Source organism: Argiope bruennichi, chromosome 10 (assembly GCF_947563725.1).
Source record: "Argiope bruennichi chromosome 10, qqArgBrue1.1, whole genome shotgun sequence".
NCBI classification, from domain to species: domain Eukaryota; kingdom Metazoa; phylum Arthropoda; class Arachnida; order Araneae; family Araneidae; genus Argiope; species Argiope bruennichi.
The window spans coordinates 107,412,418-107,419,917 of NC_079160.1; the positions used below are offsets into that span (position 1 = coordinate 107,412,418).

At 38.2% G+C, this 7,500-nt stretch overlaps 29 non-coding genes across 29 annotated transcripts in view; all 29 read left to right on the forward strand.

Moving 5' to 3' along the window:
- The window catches only part of Trnal-caa (transfer RNA leucine (anticodon CAA)), a 116-nt gene extending 44 nt beyond the window's left edge, over positions 1–72 (forward strand). The window contains exon 2 of the tRNA in view: positions 27–72. This is a non-coding gene — a tRNA (tRNA-Leu). The remainder of the gene's footprint in view (positions 1–26) is intronic.
- A 134-nt stretch (positions 73–206) lies between these two features.
- Positions 207–322, forward strand: Trnal-caa (transfer RNA leucine (anticodon CAA)). The gene is made up of 2 exons: positions 207–244; positions 277–322. It is a non-coding gene; the product is annotated as a tRNA-Leu (tRNA).
- Positions 323–456: 134 nt separating this feature from the next.
- On the forward strand, positions 457–572 carry Trnal-caa (transfer RNA leucine (anticodon CAA)). The gene is made up of 2 exons: positions 457–494; positions 527–572. It is a non-coding gene; the product is annotated as a tRNA-Leu (tRNA).
- Positions 573–706: 134 nt separating this feature from the next.
- On the forward strand, positions 707–822 carry Trnal-caa (transfer RNA leucine (anticodon CAA)). Its single transcript has 2 exons — positions 707–744; positions 777–822. It is a non-coding gene; the product is annotated as a tRNA-Leu (tRNA).
- Positions 823–956: 134 nt separating this feature from the next.
- Positions 957–1,072, forward strand: Trnal-uaa (transfer RNA leucine (anticodon UAA)). The gene is made up of 2 exons: positions 957–994; positions 1,027–1,072. It is a non-coding gene; the product is annotated as a tRNA-Leu (tRNA).
- Positions 1,073–1,206: 134 nt separating this feature from the next.
- Trnal-caa (transfer RNA leucine (anticodon CAA)) lies at positions 1,207–1,322 on the forward strand. The gene is made up of 2 exons: positions 1,207–1,244; positions 1,277–1,322. It is a non-coding gene; the product is annotated as a tRNA-Leu (tRNA).
- Positions 1,323–1,456: 134 nt separating this feature from the next.
- Trnal-caa (transfer RNA leucine (anticodon CAA)) lies at positions 1,457–1,572 on the forward strand. The gene is made up of 2 exons: positions 1,457–1,494; positions 1,527–1,572. It is a non-coding gene; the product is annotated as a tRNA-Leu (tRNA).
- A 134-nt stretch (positions 1,573–1,706) lies between these two features.
- Positions 1,707–1,822, forward strand: Trnal-caa (transfer RNA leucine (anticodon CAA)). The gene is made up of 2 exons: positions 1,707–1,744; positions 1,777–1,822. It is a non-coding gene; the product is annotated as a tRNA-Leu (tRNA).
- Positions 1,823–1,956: 134 nt separating this feature from the next.
- Positions 1,957–2,072, forward strand: Trnal-caa (transfer RNA leucine (anticodon CAA)). The gene is made up of 2 exons: positions 1,957–1,994; positions 2,027–2,072. It is a non-coding gene; the product is annotated as a tRNA-Leu (tRNA).
- Positions 2,073–2,206: 134 nt separating this feature from the next.
- On the forward strand, positions 2,207–2,322 carry Trnal-caa (transfer RNA leucine (anticodon CAA)). The gene is made up of 2 exons: positions 2,207–2,244; positions 2,277–2,322. It is a non-coding gene; the product is annotated as a tRNA-Leu (tRNA).
- Positions 2,323–2,456: 134 nt separating this feature from the next.
- On the forward strand, positions 2,457–2,572 carry Trnal-caa (transfer RNA leucine (anticodon CAA)). The gene is made up of 2 exons: positions 2,457–2,494; positions 2,527–2,572. It is a non-coding gene; the product is annotated as a tRNA-Leu (tRNA).
- Positions 2,573–2,706: 134 nt separating this feature from the next.
- Trnal-caa (transfer RNA leucine (anticodon CAA)) lies at positions 2,707–2,822 on the forward strand. The gene is made up of 2 exons: positions 2,707–2,744; positions 2,777–2,822. It is a non-coding gene; the product is annotated as a tRNA-Leu (tRNA).
- A 134-nt stretch (positions 2,823–2,956) lies between these two features.
- On the forward strand, positions 2,957–3,072 carry Trnal-caa (transfer RNA leucine (anticodon CAA)). The gene is made up of 2 exons: positions 2,957–2,994; positions 3,027–3,072. It is a non-coding gene; the product is annotated as a tRNA-Leu (tRNA).
- A 134-nt stretch (positions 3,073–3,206) lies between these two features.
- On the forward strand, positions 3,207–3,322 carry Trnaf-aaa (transfer RNA phenylalanine (anticodon AAA)). The gene is made up of 2 exons: positions 3,207–3,244; positions 3,277–3,322. It is a non-coding gene; the product is annotated as a tRNA-Phe (tRNA).
- A 134-nt stretch (positions 3,323–3,456) lies between these two features.
- Positions 3,457–3,572, forward strand: Trnal-uaa (transfer RNA leucine (anticodon UAA)). The gene is made up of 2 exons: positions 3,457–3,494; positions 3,527–3,572. It is a non-coding gene; the product is annotated as a tRNA-Leu (tRNA).
- Positions 3,573–3,706: 134 nt separating this feature from the next.
- On the forward strand, positions 3,707–3,822 carry Trnal-caa (transfer RNA leucine (anticodon CAA)). The gene is made up of 2 exons: positions 3,707–3,744; positions 3,777–3,822. It is a non-coding gene; the product is annotated as a tRNA-Leu (tRNA).
- Positions 3,823–3,956: 134 nt separating this feature from the next.
- Positions 3,957–4,072, forward strand: Trnal-caa (transfer RNA leucine (anticodon CAA)). The gene is made up of 2 exons: positions 3,957–3,994; positions 4,027–4,072. It is a non-coding gene; the product is annotated as a tRNA-Leu (tRNA).
- A 134-nt stretch (positions 4,073–4,206) lies between these two features.
- On the forward strand, positions 4,207–4,322 carry Trnal-caa (transfer RNA leucine (anticodon CAA)). Its single transcript has 2 exons — positions 4,207–4,244; positions 4,277–4,322. It is a non-coding gene; the product is annotated as a tRNA-Leu (tRNA).
- A 134-nt stretch (positions 4,323–4,456) lies between these two features.
- On the forward strand, positions 4,457–4,572 carry Trnal-caa (transfer RNA leucine (anticodon CAA)). The gene is made up of 2 exons: positions 4,457–4,494; positions 4,527–4,572. It is a non-coding gene; the product is annotated as a tRNA-Leu (tRNA).
- Positions 4,573–4,956: 384 nt separating this feature from the next.
- On the forward strand, positions 4,957–5,072 carry Trnal-caa (transfer RNA leucine (anticodon CAA)). Its single transcript has 2 exons — positions 4,957–4,994; positions 5,027–5,072. It is a non-coding gene; the product is annotated as a tRNA-Leu (tRNA).
- A 134-nt stretch (positions 5,073–5,206) lies between these two features.
- Positions 5,207–5,321, forward strand: Trnal-caa (transfer RNA leucine (anticodon CAA)). Its single transcript has 2 exons — positions 5,207–5,244; positions 5,277–5,321. It is a non-coding gene; the product is annotated as a tRNA-Leu (tRNA).
- Positions 5,322–5,455: 134 nt separating this feature from the next.
- Trnal-caa (transfer RNA leucine (anticodon CAA)) lies at positions 5,456–5,571 on the forward strand. The gene is made up of 2 exons: positions 5,456–5,493; positions 5,526–5,571. It is a non-coding gene; the product is annotated as a tRNA-Leu (tRNA).
- A 133-nt stretch (positions 5,572–5,704) lies between these two features.
- Trnal-caa (transfer RNA leucine (anticodon CAA)) lies at positions 5,705–5,820 on the forward strand. Its single transcript has 2 exons — positions 5,705–5,742; positions 5,775–5,820. It is a non-coding gene; the product is annotated as a tRNA-Leu (tRNA).
- Positions 5,821–5,954: 134 nt separating this feature from the next.
- On the forward strand, positions 5,955–6,070 carry Trnal-caa (transfer RNA leucine (anticodon CAA)). Its single transcript has 2 exons — positions 5,955–5,992; positions 6,025–6,070. It is a non-coding gene; the product is annotated as a tRNA-Leu (tRNA).
- Positions 6,071–6,454: 384 nt separating this feature from the next.
- On the forward strand, positions 6,455–6,570 carry Trnal-caa (transfer RNA leucine (anticodon CAA)). The gene is made up of 2 exons: positions 6,455–6,492; positions 6,525–6,570. It is a non-coding gene; the product is annotated as a tRNA-Leu (tRNA).
- Positions 6,571–6,704: 134 nt separating this feature from the next.
- On the forward strand, positions 6,705–6,819 carry Trnal-caa (transfer RNA leucine (anticodon CAA)). Its single transcript has 2 exons — positions 6,705–6,742; positions 6,775–6,819. It is a non-coding gene; the product is annotated as a tRNA-Leu (tRNA).
- A 134-nt stretch (positions 6,820–6,953) lies between these two features.
- Positions 6,954–7,069, forward strand: Trnal-caa (transfer RNA leucine (anticodon CAA)). The gene is made up of 2 exons: positions 6,954–6,991; positions 7,024–7,069. It is a non-coding gene; the product is annotated as a tRNA-Leu (tRNA).
- Positions 7,070–7,202: 133 nt separating this feature from the next.
- On the forward strand, positions 7,203–7,318 carry Trnal-caa (transfer RNA leucine (anticodon CAA)). The gene is made up of 2 exons: positions 7,203–7,240; positions 7,273–7,318. It is a non-coding gene; the product is annotated as a tRNA-Leu (tRNA).
- Positions 7,319–7,452: 134 nt separating this feature from the next.
- Positions 7,453–7,500, forward strand: part of Trnal-caa (transfer RNA leucine (anticodon CAA)) — a 116-nt gene continuing 68 nt past the window's right edge. Inside the window, exon 1 of the tRNA in view lies at positions 7,453–7,490. This is a non-coding gene — a tRNA (tRNA-Leu). The remainder of the gene's footprint in view (positions 7,491–7,500) is intronic.

The window sequence follows — 7,500 nt, forward strand, 5'->3', positions numbered from 1 at the left end:
CTTGCTCTGTTGCAGAGTGTTGAGTGTTCTGATCAAGGAATGTGGGCGTGGGTTCGAATCCCACTTCTGACATCGTGTCTTTTTAAAATTTCATTTCTAGTTGCATTCAATAAACTTAATAAATCTTTTAATATAAGAATCAAATTTAAAATTCCGCCTTGTAAGATTTCATTGAAGGTGAATAATTATAGATCTTTCGCAGATGTGTCAGGATGGCCGAGCGGTCTAAGGCGCCAGACTCAAGATGTGTCTTGCTCTGTTGCAGAGTGTTGAGTGTTCTGGTCCACGAATGTGGGCGTGGGTTCGAATCCCACTTCTGACATCGTGTCTTTTTAAAATTTCATTTCTATTTGCATTCAATAAACTTAATAAATTTTTTAATATAAGAATCAAATTTAAAATTCCGCCTTGTAAGATTTCATTGAAGGTGAATAATTATAGATCTTTCGCAGATGTGTCAGGATGGCCGAGCGGTCTAAGGCGCCAGACTCAAGATGTGTCTTGCTCTGCTGAAGAGTGTTGAGTGTTCTGGTCCACGAATGTGGGCGTGGGTTCGAATCCCACTTCTGACATCGTCTCATTTTAAAATTTCATTTCTAGTTGCATTCAATAAACTTAATAAATCTTTTAATATAAGAATCAAATTTAAAATTCCGCCTTGTAAGATTTCATTGAAGGTAAATAATTATAGATCTGTCGCAGATGTGTCAGGATGGCCGAGCGGTCTAAGGCGCCAGACTCAAGATGTGTCTTGCTCTGTTGCAGAGTGTTGACTGTTCTGGTCCACGAATGTGGGCGTGGGTTCGATTCCCACTTCTGACATCGTCTCATTTTAAAATTTCATTTCTAGTTGCATTCAATAAACTTAATAAATCTTTTAATATAAGAATCAAATTTAAAATTACGCCTTGTATGATTTCATTGAAGGTGAATAACTATAGATCTTTTGCAGATGTGTAAGGATGGCCGAGCGGTCTAAGGCGCCAGACTTAAGATGTGTCTTACTCTGTTGCAGAGTGTTGAGTGTTCTGGTCCACGAATGTGGGCGTGGGTTCGAATCCCACTTCTGACATCGTGTCTTTTTAAAATTTCATTTCTAGTTGCATTCAATAAACTTAATAAATCTTTTAATATAAGAATCAAATTTAAAATTCCGCCTTGTAAGATTTCAATGAAGGTGAATAATTATAGATCTTTCTCAGATGTGTCAGGATGGCCGAGCGGTCTAAGACACCAGACTCAAGATGTGTCTTGCTCTGTTGCAGAGTGTTGAGTGTTCTGGTCCACGAATGTGGGCGTGGGTTCGAATCCCACTTCTGACATCGTGTCTTTTTAAAATTTCATTTCTAGTTGCATTCAATAAACTTAATAAATCTTTTAATATAAGAATCAAATTTAAAATTCCGCCTTGTAAGATTTCAATGAAGGTGAATAATAATAGATCTTTCTCAGATGTGTCAGGATGGCCGAGCGGTCTAAGGCACCAGACTCAAGATGTGTCTTGCTCTGTTGCAGAGTGTTGAGTGTTCTGGTCCACGAATGTGGGCGTGGGTTCGAATCCCACTTCTGACATGGTCTCATTTTAAAATTTCATTTCTAGTTGCAATCAATAAACTTAATAAATCTTTTAATATAAGAATCAAATTTAAAATTCCGCCTTGTAAGATTTCATTGAAGGTGAATAATTATAGATCTTTTGCAGATGTGTCAGGATGGCCGAGTGGTCTAAGGCGCCAGACTCAAGATGTGTCTTGCTCTGTTGCAGAGTGTTGAGTGTTCTGGTCCACGAATGTGGGCGTGGGTTCGAATCCCACTTCTGACATCGTGTCTTTTTAAAATTTCATTTCTATTTGCATTCAATAAACTTAATAAATCTTTTAATATAAGAATCAAATTTAAAATTCCGCCTTGTAATATTTCATTGAAGGTGAATAATTATAGATCTTTTGCAGATGTGTCAGGATGGCCGAGTGGTCTAAGGCGCCAGACTCAAGATGTGTCTTGCTCTGTTGCAGAGTGTTGAGTGTTCTGGTCCACGAATGTGGGCGTGTGTTCGAATCCCACTTCTGACATGGTCTCATTTTAAAATTTCATTTCTAGTTGCATTCAATAAACTTAATAAATCTTTTAATATAAGAATCAAATTTAAAATTCCGCCTTGTAAGATTTCATTGAAGGTGAATAATTATAGATCTTTCTCAGATGTGTCAGGATGGCCGAGCGGTCTAAGGCGCCAGACTCAAGATGTGTCTTGCTCTGTTGCAGAGTGTAGAGTGTTCTGGTCAAGAAATGTGGGCGTGGGTTCGAATCCCACTTCTGACATCGTGTCTTTTTAAAATTTCATTTCTAGTTGCATTCAATAAACTTAATAAATCTTTTAATATAAGAATCAAATTTAAAATTCCGCCTTGTAAGATTTCATTGAAGGTGAATAATTATAGATCTTTTGCAGATGTGTCAGGATGGCCGAGTGGTCTAAGGCGCCAGACTCAAGATGTGTCTTGCTCTGTTGCAGAGTGTTGAGTGTTCTGGTCCACGAATGTGGGCGTGGGTTCGAATCCCACTTCTGACATGGTCTCATTTTAAAATTTCATTTCTAGTTGCATTCAATAAACTTAATAAATCTTTTAATATAAGAATCAAATTTAAAATTCCGCCTTGTAAGATTTCATTGAAGGTGAATAATTATAGATCTTTCTCAGATGTGTCAGGATGGCCGAGCGGTCTAAGGCGCCAGACTCAAGATGTGTCTTGCTCTGCTGCAGAGTGTTGAGTGTTCTGGTCCACGAATGTGGACGTGGGTTCGAATCCCACTTCTGACATCGTCTCATTTTAAAATTTCATTTCTAGTTGCATTCAATAAACTTAATAAATCTTTTAATATAAGAATCAAATTTAAAATTCCGCCTTGTAAGATTTCATTGAAGGTGAATAATTATAGAACTTTCGCAAATGTGTCAGGATGGCCGAGCGGTCTAAGGCGCCAGACTCAACATGTGTATTGCTCTGTTGAAGAGTGTTGAGTGTTCTGGTCCACGAATGTGGGCGTGGGTTCGAATCCCACTTCTGACATCGTCTCATTTTAAAATTTCATTTCTAGTTGCATTCAATAATCTTAATAAATCTTTTAATATAAGAATCAAATTTAAAATTCCGCCTTGTAAGATTTCATTGAAGGTGAATAATTACAGATCTGTCGCAGATGTGTCAGGATGGCCGAGCGGTCTAAGGCGCCAGACTAAAGATGTGTCTTGCTCTGTTGCAGAGTGTTGACTGTTCTGGTCCACGAATGTGGGCGTGGGTTCGATTCCCACTTCTGACATCGTCTCATTTTAAAATTTCATTTCTAGTTGCATTCAATAAAGTTAATAAATCTTTTAATATAAGAATCAAATTTAAAATTACGCCTTGTAAGATTTCATTGAAGGTGAATAATTATAGATCTTTTGCAGATGTGTAAGGATGGCCGAGCGGTCTAAGGCGCCAGACTTAAGATGTGTCTTGCTCTGTTGCAGAGTGTTGAGTGTTCTGGTCCACGAATGTGGGCGTGGGTTCGAATCCCACTTCTGACAGCGTGTCTTTTTAAAATTTCATTTCTAGTTGCATTCAATAAACTTAATAAATCTTTTAATATAAGAATCAAATTTAAAATTCCGCCTTGTAAGATTTCATTGAAGGTGAATAATTATAGATCTTTCTCAGATGTGTCAGGATGGCCGAGCGGTCTAAGGCGCCAGACTCAAGATGTGTCTTGCTCTGTTGCAGAGTGTTGAGTGTTCTGATCAAGGAATGTGGGCGTGGGTTCGAATCCCACTTCTGACATCGTGTCTTTTTAAAATTTCATTTCTAGTTGCATTCAATAAACTTAATAAATCTTTTAATATAAGAATCAAATTTAAAATTCCGCCTTGTAAGATTTCATTGAAGGTGAATAATTATAGATCTTTCGCAGATGTGTCAGGATGGCCGAGCGGTCTAAGGCGCCAGACTCAAGATGTGTCTTGCTCTGTTGCAGAGTGTTGAGTGTTCTGGTCCACGAATGTGGGCGTGGGTTCGAATCCCACTTCTGACATCGTGTCTTTTTAAAATTTCATTTCTATTTGCATTCAATAAACTTAATAAATTTTTTAATATAAGAATCAAATTTAAAATTCCGCCTTGTAAGATTTCATTGAAGGTGAATAATTATAGATCTTTCGCAGATGTGTCAGGATGGCCGAGCGGTCTAAGGCGCCAGACTCAAGATGTGTCTTGCTCTGCTGAAGAGTGTTGAGTGTTCTGGTCCACGAATGTGGGCGTGGGTTCGAATCCCACTTCTGACATCGTCTCATTTTAAAATTTCATTTCTAGTTGCATTCAATAAACTTAATAAATCTTTTAATATAAGAATCAAATTTAAAATTCCGCCTTGTAAGATTTCATTGAAGGTAAATAATTATAGATCTGTCGCAGATGTGTCAGGATGGCCGAGCGGTCTAAGGCGCCAGACTCAAGATGTGTCTTGCTCTGTTGCAGAGTGTTGACTGTTCTGGTCCACGAATGTGGGCGTGGGTTCGATTCCCACTTCTGACATCGTCTCATTTTAAAATTTCATTTCTAGTTGCATTCAATAAACTTAATAAATCTTTTAATATAAGAATCAAATTTAAAATTACGCCTTGTATGATTTCATTGAAGGTGAATAACTATAGATCTTTTGCAGATGTGTAAGGATGGCCGAGCGGTCTAAGGCGCCAGACTTAAGATGTGTCTTACTCTGTTGCAGAGTGTTGAGTGTTCTGGTCCACGAATGTGGGCGGGGGTTCGAATCCCACTTCTGACAGCGTGTCTTTTTAAAATTTCATTTCTAGTTGCATTCAATAAACTTAATAAATCTTTTAATATAAGAATCAAATTTAAAATTCCTCCTTGTAAGATTTCATTGAAGGTGAATAATTATAGATCTTTCGCAGATGTGTCAGGGTGGCCGAGCGGTCTAAGGCGCCAGACTCAAGATGTGTCTTGCTCTGTTGCAGAGTGTTGAGTGTTCTGGTCCACGAATGTGGGCGTGGGTTCGAATCCCACTTCTGACATCGTCTCAATTTAAAATTTCATTTCTAGTTGCATTCAATAAACTTAATAAATCTTTTAATATAAGAATCAAATTTAAAATTCCGCCTTGTAAGATTTCATTGAAGGTGAATAATTATAGATCTTTCGCAGATGTGTCAGGATGGCCGAGCGGTCTAAGGCGCCAGACTCAAGATGTGTCTTGCTCTGTTGCAGAGTGTTGAGTGTTCTGGTCAAGGAATGTGGCGTGGGTTCGAATCCCACTTCTGACATCGTGTCTTTTTAAAATTTCATTTCTATTTGCATTCAATAAACTTAATAAATCTTTTAATATAAGAATCAAATTTAAAATTCCGCCTTGTAAGATTTCATTGAAGGTGAATAATTATAGATCTTTCGCAGATGTGTCAGGATGGCCGAGTGGTCTAAGGCGCCAGACTCAAGATGTGTCTTGCTCTGTTGCAGAGTGTTGAGTGTTCTGGTCCACGAATGTGGGCGTGGGTTCGAATCCCACTTCTGACATGGTCTCATTTTAAAATTTCATTTCTAGTTGCATTCAATACCTTAATAAATCTTTTTATATAAGAATCAAATTTAAAATTCCGCCTTGTAAGATTTCATTGAAGGTGAATAATTATAGATCTTTCGCAGATGTGTCAGGATGGCCGAGCGGTTTAAGGCGCCAGACTCAAGATGTGTCTTGCTCTGTTGCAGAGTGTTGAGTGTTCTGGTCCACGAATGTGGGCGTGGGTTCGAATCCCACTTCTGACATCGTGTCTTTTTAAAATTTCATTTCTAGTTGTATTCAATAAACTTAATAAATCTTTTAATATAAGAATCAAATTTAAAATTCCGCCTTGTAAGATTTCATTGAAGGTGAATAATTATAGATCTGTCGCAGATGTGTCAGGATGGCCGAGCGGTCTAAGGCGCCAGACTCAAGATGTGTCTTGCTCTGTTGCAGAGTGTTGACTGTTCTGGTCCACGAATGTGGGCGTGGGTTCGATTCCCACTTCTGACATCGTCTCATTTTAAAATTTCATTTCTAGTTGCATTCAATAAACTTAATAAATCTTTTAATATAAGAATCAAATTTAAAATTACGCCTTGTATGATTTCATTGAAGGTGAATAATTATAGATCTTTTGCAGATGTGTAAGGATGGCCGAGCGGTCTAAGGCGCCAGACTTAAGATGTGTCTTACTCTGTTGCAGAGTGTTGAGTGTTCTGGTCCACGAATGTGGGCGGGGGTTCGAATCCCACTTCTGACAGCGTGTCTTTTTAAAATTTCATTTCTAGTTGCATTCAATAAACTTAATAAATCTTTTAATATAAGAATCAAATTTAAAATTCCTCCTTGTAAGATTTCATTGAAGGTGAATAATTATAGATCTTTCGCAGATGTGTCAGGGTGGCCGAGCGGTCTAAGGCGCCAGACTCAAGATGTGTCTTGCTCTGTTGCAGAGTGTTGAGTGTTCTGGTCCACGAATGTGGGCGTGGGTTCGAATCCCACTTCTGACATCGTCTCAATTTAAAATTTCATTTCTAGTTGCATTCAATAAACTTAATAAATCTTTTAATATAAGAATCAAATTTAAAATTCCGCCTTGTAAGATTTCATTGAAGGTGAATAATTATAGATCTTTCGCAGATGTGTCAGGATGGCCGAGCGGTCTAAGGCGCCAGACTCAAGATGTGTCTTGCTCTGTTGCAGAGTGTTGAGTGTTCTGGTCAAGGAATGTGGCGTGGGTTCGAATCCCACTTCTGACATCGTGTCTTTTTAAAATTTCATTTCTATTTGCATTCAATAAACTTAATAAATCTTTTAATATAAGAATCAAATTTAAAATTCCGCCTTGTAAGATTTCATTGAAGGTGAATAATTATAGATCTTTCGCAGATGTGTCAGGATGGCCGAGTGGTCTAAGGCGCCAGACTCAAGATGTGTCTTGCTCTGTTGCAGAGTGTTGAGTGTTCTGGTCCACGAATGTGGGCGTGGGTTCGAATCCCACTTCTGACATGGTCTCATTTTAAAATTTCATTTCTAGTTGCATTCAATACCTTAATAAATCTTTTTATATAAGAATCAAATTTAAAATTCCGCCTTGTAAGATTTCATTGAAGGTGAATAATTATAGATCTTTCGCAGATGTGTCAGGATGGCCGAGCGGTCTAAGGCGCCAGACTCAAGATGTGTCTTGCTCTGTTGCAGAGTGTTGAGTGTTCTGGTCAAGGAATGTGGGCGTGGGTTCGAATCCCACTTCTGACATCGTGTCTTTTTAAAATTTCATTTCTAGTTGCATTCAATAAACTTAATAAATCTTTTAATATAAGAATCAAATTTAAAATTCCGCCTTGTAAGATTTCATTGAAGGTGAATAATTATAGATCTTTCGCAGATGTGTCAGGATGGCCGAGTGGTCTAAGGCGCCAGACTCAAGATGTGTCTTG